Here is an 8,414-nt window from a genome sequence, read left to right as displayed (position 1 = left end):
AAGGAGTCCTTGGCCCATGCCTGACTACAAATGACACATAAATGTCTCCAAGCATTTAGAGGCTGTGGGATGGGTTTATTTTACAATCCTGAAGTGGCAAATCCTGGGGAGAGAATCCTTTGCAGGCTGTTGGGCAGCAGCATTCCCATTTAACGCCTGTGCCACGCCGCAGCTGGAATTGTGGCTGCAGAGCTCCCGTGGCACTGCTGCTCGGAGCAGGAAAAATGAGAAATGTCACAGGCTGACGCTGTTGAGCCAGGGACTGGTGAAGTGACTCGCACGATTTTAGAAGGTATTCATTTTAGAGTGTTTATTCAAAAGCACTTCTCTCTTTTACAGAGAACATTGTGAACATTAATTCTATTGCAAATGCAGGTGAGCCCGGTGGGAAGAAATGATGATGTCTGACTCCAGTTCAGAAGGCTGAATGATTTCTTTATTATAACTATAATATAATACATTAGTATACTATTTAAAGGAGATACTAAAACTACAAACATTTTCTAACTCCCATATGTAACCAACTCACAACTCGTGACCCTCTCTGAGAGCCCAGCCCCAGGTGGGTTGGATTGACCATCAGGCTCAAACAATCCTCACCAGAACCCAACCAAGCACTCACCCCAGGTAAACAATTCTCCAAACACATTCCACAGGGAAAACAAGGAGCAGAAATAGAAATTGTTTTCTCTTTCATTCTTCTGTAAAAAATCCTGAGAGGGAGAAGAACGTGCCTGCCGCATAATTCCATTGTTCTTAAAGTAAAAATATTTCACCTGATTGGTACACTGGATTTAGGTCAGTGTGGTAGAACATATCTATAAACAATATGAATGGAAAGCAAGTTAATAAATTGTCTACATTCCTCTCAGACATTTTCCCAGGCTTAGCCTGGCAGAAATCTTTCTTTTTTTCTCTCTGACTGAACTGAGAATATCCACAACAGGCTGCCCTGCCTCCCTGCAGTGGCTGCACTGGGCTTTTAATTTCAGCCAGAGCCACTGGAAGATTCACGGAGGAGCTTTTTCTGCTGCCTCACAGAGCTTTGGTGGTGGAAGGGAAACATTCCCAGGCTCTGCCAGAAGCTCGGGTGAAGTCTCTCTGCTTTTAGCTCTTATTTCAGCCCAAAAAAGCACTTTACAGTGCCTTGGTGAAGCTGTGCTGCTGGTTTGGGTTGTTTTGAGTTGCTTCGGGTTGTTTTGGGAGGTGTTTATTCATTCCTGGTGTTTTGGAGGGGAGGAATCAGCACACCCAGGGAATCCCAGAGCAGTGAGAGCAGTGGGAAGGGCAGGAGGCAGAGTGGAAATTCTGGAACACAGCACACAGGTGAATAGGGGACACATTCCTGAATCCAGGGCTTTTCTGTCTCCATTCTGGAGCTCAAACAGAATTTCTCTCTCTCCTGCTCACTCTTCATGTATTTTGTCCTACTTGTTCATAGAACTGTTTCTTAAAAATCTCCGTGCCTTTGTTTTGACAGGGTCGAACATTCCCCAAGGGGGTTTCAGGCATTCATGTGGAAAAGGGAAAAAAAAATGTTCCTTGCTGCAGCAGGAATGACCCAAAATTCCTGTGTGCACTACAGATCCTTGGGGTGCCTGGCCTGGTGTTGGCAACTTTAATTGAATTATTGCCTGAGATAATGGGCTGATTCTCTGAGTCATTTTTAATTCTTTTGTTCTCTTAAGAACAAAACGGAACAGACAGAAATCAAATCTTCTTGGAGAAAGGGAGTGGGAGGGGAGGGCACTGGGAAGTGGGCAGGGGGAGCTGCTCTGGCCCCTTTGGGTTTATTCCTTTTGCAGCCTCACATCTGCACTCCATGGAAAATTAAAGCACAAACCACATTTTTCTGGCACAAAATGCTCTGGTGCCGAAGGCAGCGTTGGATGAGCAAAGCCCTGAGTGCTGAGGCATCAAATAGAAGATTTTGCAATATATATAGATATATATAGATATATATATGTTACATCATGCATCCAATATAGACACAGATCCTAAAACTGAAATTCCTGAAGCTCTGAACTCGTCATTTCCTGTCCCTCTCCTCAGTGACATTCAAGTGCTGTCCTCTGTCCTGCCCTTCAGCTGGAGCTGAATGGACTCTGGAATCCTGAAGGCTGGGGTCAGCAGGGAATTGTCCTTTCAGACCTGGGTTTCTCCTGTTCCTCAGACGCTCTGAGCTGGACAGAGCTCAGCAGGTCAGAGAAAGAATGTTATGGATAAGGGAAAATAAACAGCCTTGAGAAGCAAAACTGACGCACCTGTGATAGTAAAAGGGTTTTTAAATCATGGGGATTTAGGATTAAAAGGAAAATTAAGCTTAGTAGGCCCTGAAAAGAAAAATAAATACCCTAAGTACATGAAGACCTTGAACCTTGCTAGAATTGTGCCTGTGTAGCTAGTACATGATAAATTATATAATTGTTAGATGTGATGATTGTTTAATCACTTACTGCTTAATCGTAAGAATAATCATGAGAAACTGTGGTCAGGGGGCTAAGAAAGATCACGAGAAACTCATGGTTGAATAAGGTCAATGTATACAATAGAACAATATAAGTTTAATAATTAACATGTAAGTTATATAAGGATAGAATATAAAATATGTTCAGCTCGAAAGCCGTGTCGGAGTCAGATTTGGGTCTGCACTCCTGATTCCCAGAGCTCTCAATAAAAGCACCTGCAGATACTCACATCCCGTGAGTCTGTGTGTTCCAGAACGCTGATGCCTGGACCTCTTCTTTGGCTGCGGGGCTGGGAGGAAAAGACTTTTTACGATCTCGGGGTCATCTCACCCACAGAACCCCGAGGCCCTGCCTTTCCCTGCCCTGCTCTCCTGGATTCTGTGTTTTGGGCACTTCTCCCTGGCAGGTATCCCTGGAAATCCTGGCTCCAGGTGCAGAATCCGACTGCAGCCACGGGAGCAGATGGCGGGAGCTGCTGAGGTCCCCTGGGACTTTTGGGAAGAGGAGAAATTACTCGGAATTGCATCCTGGCTAATTGTGAAAAATGCATATTTTATGATTGGCTCTTACAAATATTAAATTGGATACTGTATGTATTATAGAGGGCTGTTTTGTAATACTGTATTAATCCTTTTTAAGAAGTGTGTTAAATATAGTTTTAGGTTACAACAGAATGTTAAAATAGAAACTCTGTGATGTAAGATATTTTTTACTGGCTCAAGAAAAGGGATGAGATAATCAAGAAACTCTTTGCACAGAGATAACAGCGACAGGACACCTGAAGAGTTACAGCTCCTTATCAGAACAAACATCCTTCCACCTCCTCTCTGTCTTTATGGAACCACCAGGATTAAGGGGAAGAAGTTAACAAAAACCAGAAAAATTCTTAATTTGCAAGGAATTTATGCACCATGTATGAGATATATGAATATGCAGCAGGCTGTTGCTTTTAAGGGTTGTTCCTTTGTTCACAAGGTGTGGTTTTGTCAGCTCAGTGCCCAAAAAGATCCAGACATCCATAATTCTTTGCTTTTTATTGTCTCGCAATGTCCTAATCCTCATTGTCCGAATTCTTATTACTCCAATTTTAATACTATTTTTAATAACTATTTTATTACTAATAAACTTTTAAGATTTTAACAAACAAGTGATTGGTGTTTTTCACACTAATTATCCTGTGGGAATTGCACTTATCTGCCAGAGGAAGCCGCGTGTTTTGTCAAATCTTCCAAGCTGAAGGTGACTTGTTTTGTTTTGGAGCAGGAACAGAATCCTCTCCTTCCCATAGCAACTGGAGCTTGGCAGCAGAAGTGTCGGGTGCTTGGGGAGATGTTCAGCTTTGGCTGAAGGTTTTTGACCAAAAAAAAAGCGTGGTCGAAATGTAGAGGTTTCTTTATTTGTGTTAAGTAAAATTAGATATTACTCAGGGACAGCCTGAGAGAAAATTAGGAAATATTCTTTGTTGTATTGCCTGTGAAAATTAGGAAATATTCTTTGTTGTGTTGCCTGTGCAATGCAGATTTAGGGGTGAGGGCAAAAGAAACCAAACGGCAAATGGCTGGAAACAACAAAGAATGTGTGAGCCAGGAACGTTCACACCTTTCTGTGGTGCAGCTGCGGAAAAGGAAATCCTTCCCAGGCACGAACCCAATCCCTGTGAACTCTGCTGCCCTGTCTTGCAATATCACACATATTTTGAGATGATTTGGAAGCAAAGTGTCTGGAAAATACAAGGGTTGTGAGTTCATCTTAAGGGGATTTTTCATTCTCTCTGCTACGTGATCACTTAGGAGATAATGCTGATACTGACAGGAGCTGGGATGCCAAAACGAACCAACTGGGCTGGTGAATTTGGGATTTGGAGGCAAATATTGTAGAGAAATACCCCTGTGGAAGGAGACCAAACACACAGCACCTCAGCAAACCCCACAGCACCTCAATTCCCTCAAAAAAAAAAAAAAAAAAAAACAACCCACAGCACCCCAGTTCCTCAATGCAAAATAAACCCACAGCACCTCAATTCTTTAGTTTAAAAAAAACCAAACCAAATCATCTCAAATCCCTCATCTAAAACAAACCCACAGCACCTCAATTCTTCAGTTAAAAAAAAAAAACCACAAAACCTCAATTCCTCAGTGTAAAACAAACCCACAGCACCCCAATTCCTTAGTTTAAAATAAACCCACAGCACCCCAATTCCTCTGTGTAAAACAAACCCACAGCACCTCAGTTCCTTCACTTAAAAACAATCCCACAGCCCCTCAGTTCCTGTGTGTAAAATAGACCCACAGCACCCTAATTTATCAGTGTAAAACAAACCCACAGCACCCCAATTCTTCAGCTAAAAGAAACCCACAGCACCCCAATTTATCAGTGTAAAACAAACCCAAAGCACCCCAATTCTTCAGCTAAAAGAAACCCACAGCACCCCAATTTCTCAGTGTAAAACAAACCCCACAGCACCCCAATTCCTTCCATTTAAAAAAACCCCACAGCACCCCAATTCCTTCAGTTAAAAAAAAAACCCACAGCCCCCCAATTCCTGAGTTTAAAACAAACCCACAGCACCCAAATTCTTCAGCTAAAACAAACCCACAGCACCCAATACCTGTGTATAAAATAAACCCACAGCACCCCAATATCTCAGTGTAAAAAAACCCACGGCACCCCAGTTCCTGAGTGTATAAATAGACCCACAGCACCCCAGTTTATCAGTGTTAAACAAACCTCACAGCACCCCAATTCTTCAGCTGAAAATAACCCACAGCACCCCAATTCCTGAGTGTAAAACAAACCCACAGCCCCCCAATTCCTCAGTGTAAAACAAACCCACAGCCCCCCAGTTCCTCAGTGCAATACAGACCCCCAGCCCCCCAGTTCCTGAGTGTAAAACAGACCCCCAGCACCCCAATTTCTCAGTGTAAAACAAAACCCGAGCCCCCCAGTTCCCTGGGGATCCGTGTCCCTGCTCTCCATCAATAGATGGAGCTGGAAGCACACAAATCCCTGGGAGTGTTCCTGGGAGGCCTCAGGAGCTCCTGCTGCCCCAGGATGAGAGGGGAGAGCATCAAACAGAGCTGGCACCTCTTGTAATGGACTGGAATTGTTATCCCGTCAGAATACACATGGATGAGGAAGATAAGGGTTTTTTAATGGTTTTTAAGGAGCAATTAATTAAATTCTGATGAATTTCCATCATATACCTACTACAGTGCTTGAGTTTATTGGGAGTAATGTTTTTATCAGCTGCCAACTCCCTTTGGTGACTTTTCTTTCATGTTTTTTTTTGGGTTTTTTTTTGTTTGGGTTTTTGTTGTTTGTTTGTTTGTTTGTTTGTTTGGGGTTTTTTTTTGAGATAAAACAATGCATTTTAGAGAAGCTACCAATGACTCTGACATTTGCCCAGAAACTCTTCTTTCTTACAGCTGCGGTTTGAAACTTTATTTGGGGGTCTCAATTTATTCCTCCTTGTAAAATTCCACTTTTCATTACCAATTTAACCACTATTACAGGTCTGAAACATTGTAAGTTCATTTGGAGGGGCTGAATTCCCAGAAATGTTGGGGTGAGCAGGGGTGGGAGGGTTTTTATTCTGTTGGTGGCTGTGAGGTGCCAGGAGCTGAGGTGGTTTTTGGGGGAGGACAGGAACAGCAGCTCCTCCTGCTGCACCAGCTCTGGGCTGGCCGGAGCCACAGCAGGGCCTGGTTACCGAGAAATAAAAGCTTGGTTTGGTGAAAAAACGCTGAAATGGGAGAAACCTCGGATCCAGGATGGGATCGAGGCAAGGAAACCTTGCTGTGGTTTTCCCTGGAAATTCCCTCCTGCAGCTTCTGTTCCACGGGAGATCATTAAACAAAACTGGGAGAGGATGGAGCCTTTCCTGGGGAGGCAGAGCTGGGTTTGGGAAGGGGAAGCAGAACTGGGTTTTTTTGGGAAGGGGAGGCAGAGCTGGGTTTGGGATGGGGAAGCAGAGCTGGGTTTGGGATGGGGAAGCAGAGCTGGGTTTGGGAAGGCGAGGCAGAGCTGGATTTGGGAAAGGGAAACAGAACTGGGTTTTCTTTGGGAAGAGGAGGCAGAGCTGGGTTTGGGAAGGGGAAGCAGAACTGGGTTTTTTTGGGAAGAGGAGGCAGAGCTGGGTTTGGGAAGGGGAAGCAGAACTGGGTTTTTTTGGGAAGGGGAGGCAGAGCTGGGTTTTTTTGGGAAGGGGAAGCAGAGCTGGGTTTGTGAAGGGGAAGCAGAGCTGGGTTTGGGAAGGGGAGGCAGAGCTGGATTTGGGATGGGGAGGAAGAGCTGGGTTTGGGAAGGGGAGGCAGAGCTGGATTTGGGATGGGGAGGAAGAGCTGGGTTTGGGAAGGGGAGGCAGAACTGGGTTTGGGAAGGGGAGGCAGAGCTGGATTTGGGATGGGGAGGAAGAGCTGGGTTTGGGATGGGGAAGCAGAGCTGGGTGTGGGATGGGGAGGCAGAGCTGGGTTTGGGAAGGGGAGGCAGAGCTGGATTTGGGAAAGGGAAGCAGAACTGAGGTTTTTTTTTTGGGAAGGGGAAGCAGAGCTGGGTTTGTGAAGGGGAAGCAGAACTGGGTTTGGGAAAGGGTGGCAAAGGTGAGTTTGTGAAGGGGAAGCCAAGCTGGGTTTGGGAAGGGGAGGCAGAGCTGGGTTTGGGATGGGGGGGAAGAGCTGGGTTTGGGAAGGGGAGGCAGAGCTGGATTTGGGATGGGGGGGAAGAGCTGGGTTTGGGAAGGGGAGGCAGAGCTGGGTTTGGGAAGGGGAGGCAGAGCTGGGTTTGGGAAAGCAAACACTCAGGCAGGCCCTCAGGAGCCATCTTCTCCCAGGAGTAAATTGATATTAAAGTTGGTGTTTCTCCTGTAACAAATTGTAGCAGAGGATTGAAACTTTCCTCAGTGCGGCAGCAGCAGCAGCTCCTCTTTTCTCCGTGTGACCCCAGGGAGAGGAAGGATCCGAGTGTGGTTTTCATCCTCTGGCCCCACAGGGACCCAACGGGGTTTGTTTAATAACATCCCCTTTGTTCTGGCAGGTAATCATGGGCTGGCCCAGATAGCATCACAAATCGGCTGCTTTCTGATAAGGGATCTTTATCAGGGCTTCAGCAGCACGGCCATTTCCAGGATGTGGCTTTAATTAAAATGACAATATGGGACAGCGGGGTGAGATTCCCTGGCTGGCATCTCGGCAGGATCAGCCTCGAGAGGGACAGGGTAATAAATGGCTTTTATCTGCTAGAGGGAGAAGGCAGAGAAGTTTTGCCAAGGCATTAATCAGCTGTTGCTGGATGGAACTTGGTTTGGAAGTTGTAGGGGAAGGGAAGGTGTGTGGAACCCCTGGACTCTGCTGGTGGAGCCCAAAAACCCTAAAAGCTGGAGCTGAAATGAAATGGGATGAGAGGCTAGAACTGAGCTGGGACGGTTTGCACCGCTGCTTTTGGCCGTCGGTGATGGGCACGCCGGGTTTGGTGATGGAGAACACAGAATTCTGGAGCAACATCCTCCGTGTCCGGGCCAGGCTGGCTCAGGGCTGGCTGCCTCTCCCTGCAGGAACTGGGGCTGCAGGAACATTCCCAGGGCTGCTTTGGGAAACAAACTGGGCCATTCTGACTCACAGACCGGCAGATTCCTGACTGGGGGTGAGGAAAGGCTGGATTGGAGAAAACAGCAGGAGGGCAGGGATGTGCTGGGCACTACCCAGGGCATTGAGGCAGCTGGGGCCAGCCCTGCGGTGCTGGGGCTCAGGAGGGGTCCCTGACCCCCTCCCTGCCCCAAATCTCCTTTGGCACCTTTGGGTTCCCACCTGGGAACGCACAAACCCAGGGGAAGGTTCCTCATCTCCCTGCTGCTGCTGGGGAAACCAGGGCAGGGAGGGCGAGCCCGGTCTTATCAGCAGCACCAGGGAGGCTGCTTATCAAAAATTCCAGCTCCCCACCTCTCCACACCCC

Source organism: Taeniopygia guttata, chromosome 22 (genome assembly GCF_048771995.1).
Source record: "Taeniopygia guttata chromosome 22, bTaeGut7.mat, whole genome shotgun sequence".
In the NCBI taxonomy this organism is placed as follows: domain Eukaryota; kingdom Metazoa; phylum Chordata; class Aves; order Passeriformes; family Estrildidae; genus Taeniopygia; species Taeniopygia guttata.
The sequence above is the reverse complement of the archived record's forward strand: the minus strand, read 5'-3'. Positions refer to the sequence as shown.